This window comes from Triturus cristatus, chromosome 1_2 (genome assembly GCF_964204655.1).
Source record: "Triturus cristatus chromosome 1_2, aTriCri1.1, whole genome shotgun sequence".
NCBI classification, from domain to species: Eukaryota; Metazoa; Chordata; class Amphibia; order Caudata; family Salamandridae; genus Triturus; species Triturus cristatus.
The window spans coordinates 153,345,385-153,358,270 of NC_140580.1; positions in this window are offsets into that span (position 1 = coordinate 153,345,385).

Below are 12,886 nucleotides of genomic sequence, written 5' to 3' on the forward strand. Positions count from 1 at the left end.
AACGGCATTCCTGCCATTTACGGAACCTGGATTATAAATGTTAAATAGCTGTACCCTCAGCCCTTGTCCTTGGAATGTTACTGCTTGCAGATTGTGTGATGTCCAAGATGGCAATATCCATCTTCCCTTGAGATTAATATCAACATATAGTATAAGTCCTCCCCTTGCCCTTCCTGCCCTACTCTCCTGGGCTGGGACAAAGAAACACTTATAGCCCTCTAAATGATAGAGATCGGGCTTGACCTCCCAGGTCTCCTGTAAGGCTAGTATATGGGAGCCACTTAATTGGTTCCTCCTGTCTGCATTTTCAAATTTTCCCGCTAAACCTGCTATATTCCAGGAGGTTATATTCACCCTTCCCCCCAACACCCCTATTACACTTAAACCCTGGGCATTTGGCCTATCTACATCCCTCCTTGCTGTCAAGAGGTCCTGTTTCTCCCCGTCCTGCTTTAGCGGGGTATCTTCTGGCCCATTCAGTGTATGACTTCCCCCAACTGGTAATTCAATAATATCTATAGGCATCCTTCTTCCCTTCCTCTCAAATTGTATCTCTAAGTTAGGTAGTCAGTCATTTTCATCCAAAAATTGAAGGGGGTGAATCTATTCGTCCATTGTGGGCCACCCTGATCTATTGACGGTGGGCCACTGTATTCAGGTTTCCTTGCCCTGTATCCGTCTGCTCCTCCGTCCTTTCTTCCCTGAATATAGGTTAAGGGATAAATGACACCATTTCTAGGATACAAATAGCCTAGTGGCATAGATCGTATGGTACTGGTTATATTCTTATTATAATTACCCAGTATATACTCCACAAGATTCGGATTTCTGAAATTTGCAATGATACAATCCCCTTCAATGTCTTTCCTTCTACTTCCCAACCAAGGTACTCTCCTAACATGTATAATTTCTCCAGTTTCCTGCCCTTGTAATGGCCTATGTATGTTTAACCAGTTGATAATCTTATTTTTTAATTCCGTATGTGACTCCTTGTGCCCCATCCTAAATTCGGGTGCCCCAGCAAACACCACAACATAGGGGCTTGCTTGAGGAGGTAAATTTACTCGTGGAGGGGGAAAATGGGTTTTATCCCTACGCTCATGTCCTTCCTGCTGATTATCGTTCTGGCTATAGGTGGCAACATGCCCTAACTGAATCTGAGTAGGGCTAGGCTGCGCCTGATTTTTATGAGTGTCCTGATGCCCACCTTTTTGGGTACTTCTATCCTCCAATTGATCTGAAACTTTAGGTGGTAAATGGACTTGAGCAATGGTACATGGTTCATTACTTGCGCAGTTGTTGTTCACAGGAATTGGCCTTAATGAGGGAGTCACTAATGATGTAGAGTTTCCAGTAGGGTTGGGATTTATAGATTCCTTAATCCTAGCCTGTTTTTGTAATTCATTAGCAATTTTATCTAATTTGCTAATTAGTGGTTTGATATGGGAAGTAATGAAGGTCTCAAAATGTTTTTGGAGGTCAATAATTATAGGGTGGAGCCACCCTGGAGGAATTAACGGACTTTGTGCTTCTGTTTCCACAACCTCATCCTCTATTGAGTGTGTCTTCCCACCCCCACTGGTTGGTTTCAGTTTTCTGGCGTGTGTATTCTTTCCCCCTGTCTATACGTTCTCTTTTTTATTCTAATCGGTCTTTTTTCAGCCCTATCAGGAGGTGACCCAGTATCTATTACCCGTTGACCACAAGGGATAGCTTCAAGTGAGACATCGAAACTATCATCTTTTGAACTTTCACAGAGATTTATGTCTGGAATTTGTGGAGGTCTAATTTGTGTTGGTATGTGGGAAGTGTTTGTAGGTGTCATCGATAAGCGTCTCTGCGTGCGCTCAATCTCCCCATTAACAGCCCCAATAACCTTCCTTAACATTAGATCTATTGCAGTTGGTGGTGCTGTGTATCCTGCTAGAGTATTAGTGTCAGGCCCTGTTAGTGTGGTAATAAGCGGAGTACATGCTTTCCTCTTAGTAGAGCGTGTTTTAGGTTTAGTGGCCATAATGCAATTTTTATCGGTGTTCCCTACCTCCTAATATACTCGCAACAATATAATATTAACCGGCCCAGCTTTGTACAGCACAGAAATAATACGTTTACAATCCCTTGCGTGAACAGTCCATTGTTCAAGGTATACGATCCCAATTAGGAAATAGAAAGTTAGTAATTTGAACACACTTATTCCACGGTACCTGGAGTTCCAGCCAAGGGGGGTGGCCCAGCCTACTCCGGCCACAGAGGGACCGCCCTTTGCCCGGGCTTAGCCCGGCGCTGCCCGCGCGCTGTCCCGCGACGCGTGAGGAACGCTGAAATTTAAAGCGCCTCCAGGCGCGTAGGCTGCGTCTCCTTGTTCCGCCCTCAACCGCTGGGGAGCCTGGGAGTTGAAGTCCCTCCGCACTGCCGCCGCGTGTTTTGGCGGTGCGGCGGCAGGAGGGAAGAAGGGCTACAACACCCTGGGAGATCACGCGTCAAATCAGGTAGGTAGAGGTGTGCGAGGTTCCAGCGATTAGGCAGGAAAAGTTTATGCCTGACCTATAAACATTGAATGCTGATTTAGTTTATGATGTTTATATTCTAATGTCAATTGAATAATAAATTGCATTGAATGTAAAAAACTCACAAGCAGTGCAGATTGCTGTCCTGGTCACCACGCAGGGTCTAGGCCACTTTATTCATTGTTCTGTGATACAGCCATACCATGTACCATGCATTATAACTTTGCGGTAAATGCTAACTTTGGGATGGCTGCATCAAAACATCTCATGTTTGGTGGCAAACGCTTTGGAATACTACCCCCCCCGCCAGTTCTGGCGGCGGGGGTAGCATTCCACCCTTCTAGAGGGAGAGACATGTTCGCACTGGCTAAACCTGGTAGGACTTTCCTGAGCCCTGGCATCACAAAATGGATGCCTCTGCCACAGACACGGGTCTGGCCTCCTGCTGCTGACCGAAACTCCGGCAGGGGAGGCTTGGACAATATGTTTCCTGTCGAGGGGAGGTGTCCCCACCTCCCCAGACAGGCTGATGTGTATTGGGGCTGGGCGGGAGCACTCTCTGTTGCTTTGAAGTCCTGCACTGGGGGCACACTTGGTGTCCCTGTGCATACTCCAGTTCAAACTGGTTTCAGGGGCTACCTGCCCCTGCTCTCGCGCGAAACTGGACAAAGGAAATGAGTGTAACCACCCCTCTTTCCTGGCCCACCCATAGGAGGGGCCTTGGAGTTAGTCCATCCCCTAAACGTACTATAAGTAGAGGAATCCAGTCCCTAGGACTTTAGATTACCCTGGACGAAACTCTGCAACGTACATCCTGGACCTTCGATGTTATATCCTGACTAGAAGACCAGGCGAGGTCGCCCCCACGCTCCACTGCCTCCTGCTGCCTCCTGCCTCCTGACCCCTGCCCTCCCTGGGCACCACCGGATTTGCCGTTCTTGTGGGCGACCCAGCCTCTGCTGAGCCGCCCCCTCCTGCTTCTCCCGCCGATCCCTTCCCGCCGATTTTTTCCTTTTCCCGCCGCTGCCTCCCTGCGGCCCCGCCCCCCTCCTGCCCATTCTCTGCCCCGCTCCCGCCACCCAGCTGACCCTCCCTCCCGGCTCCTTACTTAAGGGGACCGCGCTGAGGGCAGGTAGCGACCGCTAAGCCCTCCCAGGCAAGGTCGCCCCCACGCTCCACTGCCTCCTGCTGCCTCCTGCCTCCTGACCCCTGCCCTGCCTGGGCACCACCGGATTTGCCGTTCTTGTGGGCGACCCAGCCTCTGCTGAGCCGCCCCCTCCTGCTTCTCCCGCCGATCCCTTCCCGCCGATTTTTTCCTTTTCCCGCTGCTGCCTCCGTGCGGCCCCGCCCCCCTCCTGCCCATTCGCTGCCCCGCTCCCGCCACCCAGCTGGCCCTCCCTCCTGGCTCCTTACTTATGACGCCCTCAGAGCGACCCCACAGCGGATGCGCGCAGCGGGAGCGCCGTATGTGCGCCGAAGGTGCGCCAAAGGTAAGCCCGTCTGCGCCCGTCCGCACCTGGACCGCGCCCAGCACCAGACCCCCTGGTCTTCGCCGTCGCCAGTGCGCCCGACTCACCTACGACGCCTCAACCCTCCACGCACTCAACGCCGAACGAAACACCGCCAACTGATCCGCGCCACGAAGAAGACAGCCTACAAGGAACGTCTGGACAACAACACCCACAACAGCAAGGAACTCTTCAGCATCGTCAAAGAGCTCTCCAACCCCAACGCCGGAAACAACAACATCAATCCATCGCAAGACCTCTGCGACTCACTCGCCGCCTTCTTCCACGACAAGATCGCCAACATACACAGCAGCTTCGGCCCACCAACCACGAACCCCACCACCGAATCGACGCCCCCCACCACCACCCTCCGCACCTGGACCCCGGTCAGCACCGAAGACACCACCCGCACAATGAACACTATCCACTCCGGATCCCCCACCGACCCCTGCCCACACCACATTTTCAACAAGGCCGACTGCATCATCGCACCCCACCTCCGCGACATCATCAACGCCTCCTTCGACACTGCCACCTTCCTGGAGTGCTGGAAACACGCCGAGATCAGCGCCCTGCTAAAGAAACCAACAGCAGACCCCACCGACCTCAAGAACTTCCGCCCCATCTCGCTCCTCCCGTTTCCTGACAAAGTCATCGAGAAGACCGTCAACAAACAGCTAGCCGACTTCCTCGAGACAAACGGATCCCTCGACCACTCGCAGTCCGGCTTCCGAGCCAACCATAGCACGGAGACCGCCCTCTTCGCCGCCACAGACGACATCAGATCCCTTCTGGACAACGGGGAAACAGCGGCCCTCATCCTCCTGGACCTCTCCGCAGCGTTCGACAGTGTCTGCCACCGCATCCTAGTGCAACGCCTGAACAGCACCGGAATCCAGGACAAGGCCCTGAAGTGGATCATCTCGTTCCTCGCCGGAAGAACCCAAAGAGTCCGCCTCCCCCCGTTCCGGTCAGCGGCCACCGAAGTCATCTGCGGCATTCCACAGGGATCATCGCTCAGCCCCACCCTCTTCAACGTCTACATGTGCCCCCTCGCAGCCATCGCACGCCAACACAACCTCAAGATCATCACATACGCCGACGACACCCAGCTGATCCTCTCCCTCACCAACGACCCGGACACTGCCAGAGCCAGCCTACATGAAGGGATGAAAGACGTCGCCGAATGGATGAAGAACAGCCGCCTGCAACTGAACTCAGACAAAACGGAGGTCCTCATCCTGGGATCATCACCCTCCTCCTGGGACGACTCCTGGTGGCCCCCTGCCCTGGGCACCACCCCCAAGCCAACGGACCACGCACGCAACCTAGGTTTCATCCTGGACTCCTCCCTCTCGATAACCAGACAAGTCAACGCCGTCTCGTCTTCATGTTTCAACACCCTGCGCATGCTTCGAAAGATCTTTCGATGGATCCCCACAGAGACCAGGAAGACGGTCACCCAGGCACTCGTCACCAGCCGGCTGGACTACGGGAACACCCTCTACGCCGGTACCACCGCCAAACTCCAGAGGAAACTCCAACGAATCCAGAACGCCTCAGCACGACTCGTCCTGGACATCCCCCGCCACAACCACATCTCCGGACACCTGAGAGACCTGCACTGGCTCCCCGTCAGCAAGAGGATCACGTTCAGACTCCTCACTGACGCACACAAGGCCCTCCACGCCGCCGTTCCACGCATCTGCAGAGCCACCGCCGGAGGAAGATCCTTCTCCCACCTGGCAGCCAAGACTTGGAACTCCCTCCCCATCCACCTCCGGACTACCCAGGACCACCTCGCCTTCAGGAAGCAACTCAAGACCTGGCTGTTCGAGCAGTAACGTCCCCCCCTTAGCGCCTTGAGACACTACGGGTGAGTAGTGCGCTATACAAATGACAATGATTGAAGACTGAGAGATCTCCCTTGGGGTCAAGGAGTGACTCCCCTGCTTGGCAGGCACCAAATAAGCAACTGACCGGTTTGCAATTCTGAAGCTCCCGCCAGAGGCCGAAGTCTCTGCATCCCCAGACATAGATTTCCAGACTTCCCCGGGGCTACCCTGAGTCCACAGCAAAGCTGCGGCCAGTGGCTATCGTGGGTGACGTGGAACCGTGACCCTTGGATACCGTGAACTTTTGCAGCAACACTATCTTCCTGGTCCTCCTCGAAGTTGTGCTTTGGGTTCCTAGTAGCCCCAGCCTTGAGCACCTTCTGCACCGAAGATTGTTGGCCTCCACTCCACGAGTGGGCCAGCTTCAAGCGCAATCGCTCAAGGCTCCTTCACGATCACTAGCCTGGTGGCTAGCAGGTCCCCACGAAGGGGACTCCTTTTCTGATTGGGCTTACCTGATTGCTCCAGACGTGCCCCGACTTACCCTTGCTGGGTGAGTCCCTCAGATCTTGCTGGTCTGCACCGCAGTTCTTTCTCTGAATTCCAGTGACTTGCCGTTGCCAAGGCTTGTTGGGTCCATTCTGATCGCTGACACCGCAGCACTCAACAGACTTCGTGGGACAGCTCGAATCCGGCTCGTGGACTTTGTTGACGCCTCCTGGACCTCGTGGCTGAAGAGTCAAGACACCCATCAACTCACCTGAAGCACCCAACATCTGTGGGCATTGGTCCATCCTGCACTCGGTCACTGGATAGTGACCCAGACTCTGTCCCCTCTGCTTTCAGGTTCCTTACATCCTAGATCCAGACTTGGATCTCTTCGGACACTTCTTCTCTTCACGGCAGCAGCAGTTCTTTGTAGGCTTCCATTGAAATCGACGGCGCGACCCGACACCAAAAGACACCTATGCACCCGGCTTCCCTGGGTGAGGTAACTCGAGTACTCCGGTGCTCTTGTGGGTGCTAGTCCTAGAACTTCTTAAGTCCAAAAGGGTTTGGTCCAGGCTCGATTAGAAGTGTCCCTAATCTTTAAATTTTCAACTGCGACATTTCCTATAGAAGATAATAGGAACCCGCGGTTGTGTTTTCACACTGCATACGGTCCCCGTGGGTCCCCTGTCTCACTACCTTGGGTGGTTCCTTGTGGTCCCAGCGAGCCTAGAGGCAATAGGCCTAGTGCCTATTCCAGTCGTGGTTCTTATACCACTTTCTTGGTATATGGTTTGGTACGCCCCTAGGGCCCAAACGTGTATTTGTGCTTTTACTGATGCTTGTAAACAAAGTACTTCGAACTCCAGTCTCATAAAGAGACTAGAGGGGTGTGTTTTATCTTAAACACATATATTTTGAATATATACCTGGTGTGGTTGTCTTTTCATTTGATCATTCAAGAGATTATAGACTGGTAAAACAAGCTGCTTTACATTCCTTCAAAACTTAGCCTGAAGGCTGCTCTCCATAGCTACCACTAGGATAGCTTTCACAGAAGGTTGTCTTTAACCATTCACCACAAGTGGTTGTTTGGACTGATACAAGGTGCCCACTAGAACTAGTGGACAGCATATATCAGGCCACCTTCTCACAGGGGGTTCTCCACTCTGCAGATCGCACTGACGATGTGCCCTGAGAGGTTAATCCACATCAAAGGGCCCTCAAGGGGCGCCATACCTAACGCATTGTTGACTGCACGAGAGGTGGGGGTAGGTCGGTGCCCACACGCACAGGGTTGCCCCAGTGGTAGCAGAGTCACTGCGGTGTGGGACAGAATGCAAAGTGGGTCAACAACACCCCGCAGGTCGCCATCTCCGGGGGCCCGACCTGCACTTCTGCCTGGGGTGAGTACTAGAGTGGGCCTGAGCCCGGGGCCTGGATCCCATGGGCACAGAGGAGACAGAGACATGTTGTGGCTGGCATTCAGTCAAGGGGCAAAAGCGGAAGAATCAGCACCAACATGTGGTATAACTAGGTGACCATGCGGATAAGATAATAGCCAACACATACAATGGCATATCGAAGCCACAGGTTGCCACACGGGTGATAGGGTGGAGGCCCAGAAGCAGGAACCAGCCATCAAATCCTGATCACACAATCCGAGAGACAGGGGCCGGTGCCGGCCCGCAGCAGGGGGTGACTCTCCGCCAACCTGTTAACACTGTTGAGGTGCTACGTGCCACACGGTCGCATACAAAGAAGGAAAGAGCAACAGACGAGCACAAATCCTGAACCACTCTGGGCAAAGAGCCGCCAGCACTATAACCCACTGAACAGTGGCACAGGTTGATATTAAATAAATAAGGAAACCCGACATGGCGGCCCCCAGGCAGGCCGCGGGAAGTACTGCGTTATATCACCAAAAAATAACGACACCCAAATAATACAGACCCACTTGCGATGGCAGGCGGCAAGGATGGCAAGTCATCGCTACAAACTAAGCTGGACAAATATGCCTGGACCAAGAATGGTGAGGAAAAAGATGCACTCACAGCAATTGGACAGGAGAAGCAACAGTCCCTCACTGGCCAGGCTGAGTTCACACTTCAAGACATTTTGGCCGCCATCAACGGCATGCGATGCTCCCTTGAGTCCAGACTCAACACAGTAAACATTGAAATCTCCCAAGTGCGAGCAGACCGCAGAAAAATGGACGCAAGAGTCAAAGAGGATGATGACACCACCAAGACGCTCTCCACCCACACCTCCCAACTCAAGCAACAGGTGCAACAGCTAACCGAAAAACAAGACAAACTGGAGGCGCAACTAGATGACTACGAGGGTCAGGCGCGCCGCAATAACGTGTGCATCCGGGGATGCCAGAACGTGCAGAGGGCTCAGCAATGGACCTCTTCATTGTGGAGCTCATTATGAAACACCTGCAACCAAATGGCCTCTCGCACTATTTCTCAATTGAGCGAGCACACCATGTCCCTGGAGGGTGACTTAAACCAGGTGCCCCTCCACGACCAATAGTCACTAGAGTCTTTAATTACCGAGACGTTATTCTGCAGACAGCACGCTGCGCTCCACCAATCAAACTTGAAAATAACGTGATTTCCTTTTTTCCAGACCTTACAATAAAAGTCCTGGAAGTTAAAAAAGCTTTAAGAGACCGAGACATTAAATATGCCATGATATTCCCAGCTAAACTGCTCATCAAAGCCAATGGTAAAAACTGGTTCTTTCCAATGCCAGAGGAGGCGTGGGACTGGCAGGGCGGGGGGCGCTAAGTGGGAAACTCCAGTAAAGAAAGACATTCTGGGCCAAAATGGAATCGAACCAGACCCGAAATGGAATCAAACCAGACCACCCCATGAAGTAGGCAACTGTGCGGGTCATGGAGCCACTGACCCAGGACCCGGGTGCTAGACAGACAATGGTATTTGCCTGGTGGTGGTGGAGGTCCTAAACTGCAGAGTGGATGTGGGTCAAAACCCGGGTGAGTCCTAAATCGATGCACTGCAGCGGACACTTTGCATGACTCTGACTCATGCTCCCTCTCGAGACAAACATTGCATGGAGTGGGTACATACACGCCACTGTATAAAGAGTGGGTCTCGCATTTGGGGGCTTTGGTCCGAAACACACCTCTATCACAAGGTGAAACTACATGGGGAAGGGCGGGGGGAGAGCGCTGCTGAACCAGGGGCACCGTTCATTGTCGGGTGGGGGGGGTGACAGGCACTCTGCATTGTTGGGGTTGTGCATAGTTGAAATCCACTGGCAGGGCTTCAGGGAGGGGGGTAAGTTAGGGTAGGGGGTGTTTAATTCACAACAGGACACTTCACAATTATTCCAGGATTCACCAAAATCCCACACAGAAGCCTATACAGGACATATGCCTACATCATTACCACATGTCAGACAAGGGGCACACCAACCAACTCCATATGAGGTCGCTAGCGAAGTCTTTCTTGGCGGCAAGACACCATATAACGCAATCCCCGCCTAACATATACAACACCCAGATACACAATTGCAGCAAACCTCATTGAAACGTCCTTAAAAATCCTTACATGGAATGTAAATGGACTTGGACAAACTGAAAAGGGGCATAGTGCTACAGTATCTTAATAGACAGGCCCCTGATATAGTCTTACTGCAAGGGACACACTTGGTGGGCAATAACTGCAGAGCATTGAATAGACGGGGCAATAAGCTAGCAGTACACACCGGAATCACTTCTGTCTCCAGAGGCATAGGCATCCTGATTCGTAAGAACCTGGCTTTAAGTATTCATCGAACATGGGCTGACCACCAGGGCAAATTCGCATTTCTGGAGGCCAGCTAGGAGGGACGAGCAGTTAACATCATGTTGGTTTAGGCCCAACCTCCGTTCTGCAGATCAGCTCTAGCAGACATTGGGAGGATCATTCTCGAGTTGCCAGTTGGAACATTAATCCTGGGCAGAGATCTTAATATGACACTAAATGACAGTATGGACCGACAGCCAGCACGGCAACCAATCACTCCTATCAGAATTTCTCAACGCCATGGGAATGACAGACACAACGTGGCATTTTAATCCATGCACGCCTCGATTCACATACTTCTTGAACGACCACAACAGTCTCCCTCGTACAAACTACCTTCTTACCCACTCAGCAGACATTAGCCACTTTAGGGAACCATGTTGTCTCCCACGTGGCATATCAGACCATTCACCAGTCTCGGCTAAATTCACTCTTAATCAATATCATCACAGAACCACACTAACACATAAACCCCTGGCTTCTTATAATCCCGGACATAAAAGAGAATTTAATACAACAATCCGAAAACTATTTGAAAGAAAATGTGGGCTCAGTTGAGTCCACACAAATATTATGGGAGGCCTTCAAAACAGTATTGAAGGGCCAGGCAATGGTACTACAGGTCGGACACGTCAGAAACCAGAGAGACAAAATAGAACAGCTCGAGATGGAGCTCCAAATGAGCGAAACAAAGTATACACAGACCCCAAATGTGGCCAATAAGCACAAGGTAAATATCAAACCACTGGAATTTAAGGCCTTGTCAAAAGAAATGACCAGGGCCAAACACATTGCCACCCATCACAAAATATATGAGCTGGGGCATAGGGCGGGCAGACTGCTTGCCTGGCTCGAAGAAAGGGAGCAGGCTGAGCACTGGGTCCCCCGACTATGCATATACGATGCCCACATTCTTTCAGGCCCACAATAGATCGCAGAGGCTTTTACTGTCACTATGAACAGATCCACACACCGACAGTAACCACTACAGCGGAAGACTTGTGCCAATTATTGAAAGATTTACCTCTGCCTACCCTGTCCCATTTCCATTTTCGGTTCACTCACAGTCATAGCCACTTCTTCTGATTTCTTCTTTCTTAACTTACCACTTTTCTTTTTCCACGTATCCTTGTATTTCTTGTAAATCTACTCAGTCCCTTATACAATTAATTACATCTCTGATGTGTACACATAGGATTCTTAAACCTATTCCATTCACCTCAAATCGATTCTCTAATGTCAGTGTAAATTGTTCTTTCTATTTGAATTAAATTTACACTCTTCCGCTAAATCTTCAAGCCTATAATATGCTCACACACATGCAGCTGCTTCCTCACTCAAATATCTTAATTCATCTTCACTGAATGCAGTCAATCTCTCTACACAAATCGAACCCTGTATAATATCTCCAAATTTAGTTAGAAAATATTGATCTCACTCCTTACCTTTTCACATAATAGTAACAATAGCGACAGCAGTAGCAAATGCATCATCAGTAGATGAAACAACATTAGAAGGAATAATCCCACTAGGTCCTGCTTCAATGTCAGAGACAGTCAACACTCCAGATGCATGCATACTCATGCTCAATTCTCTTGCTCTCATGTCCTGAGAAGGTGGTTTGAGTGTTTGTGAAATATCATTATATGGAGGAAGTCTTGAATCTAGCAAATCATTCAAAATGTTATCTTTCTCATCTGAATTCTTCTCTATGTCTTTTTTCTCTTTGTCTTTCCCATTTTTAGCTCTATCATTTGCATCATCAATTTTTCTTCCACGTCATAGAAAATTGCAGGGAACACACCCACTCAGAGCATCCTTTCCTCTTTCCTCACTCTTATCTATACTCCCCATTTTGAATCTAAACTATGGCTCCCAGCATTTTTTACCTAGCTCTTCATTCACTTTCATTCCTTCGCAATTGTGATTTGATTCCACTCAATTCAATGCTTTAAACTGTGCAGTTCTAGGTTGTAGTTTTCACACAAAAAAAATCACATGCCTCAAACACTCAACCTTTCTTACACTAAAGGTAACCCCCAAAATAAATTGCATATTCTTTTCAGCAGTTGTGACCTTGTTCCAGTTTTTAATCACATACAGATATGAATACCGAAATGTAACATAATTTCAAAAGCAGGAGGATCTTCCAGAGAACTCTTTTCTGCTTCCACAATAGGAACCTTAGACTTTTTCAACGTAGCACCCATCTTCACTAGATCTAATGCTTCACAAAGCATATGATATAAACAACAATAATTAACCTATCTCCGAGCAATTACAGCAAGGGCATGTGATATAAACAACAATAATTAACCAATCACAGAGCAATTACACCAATCGCAGAACAACCTAATGTGACAACTTGCCAATCACAATTCGACTCACTGTGATGATCAAGAAATTGTAGCGCTGCTCACTATGAAGCAATTCTGAAGCTTATGCAGAAATACAACAAATTGAACAATAATTTATTTTCTACTCAACCAAAACAAAGAAAAGGCAGGGACATGACAAATTGATTTAACTTGGGAAAAGAATAATACATTTTTGGCACTATCAGTCACACAAAGCAAGTTTCTGACTAGCAGCAACTCACCCTTTGGTTAGTGTGTTACTCCAATACACTACAGAATAAAGAAACAACAATCTAAGTTGGGACCCTTTCAATTAAACCTTTTGTAATTCAGGAAAGTCCCTATCCTGGTGTGGATATGGGGCCTCACAAT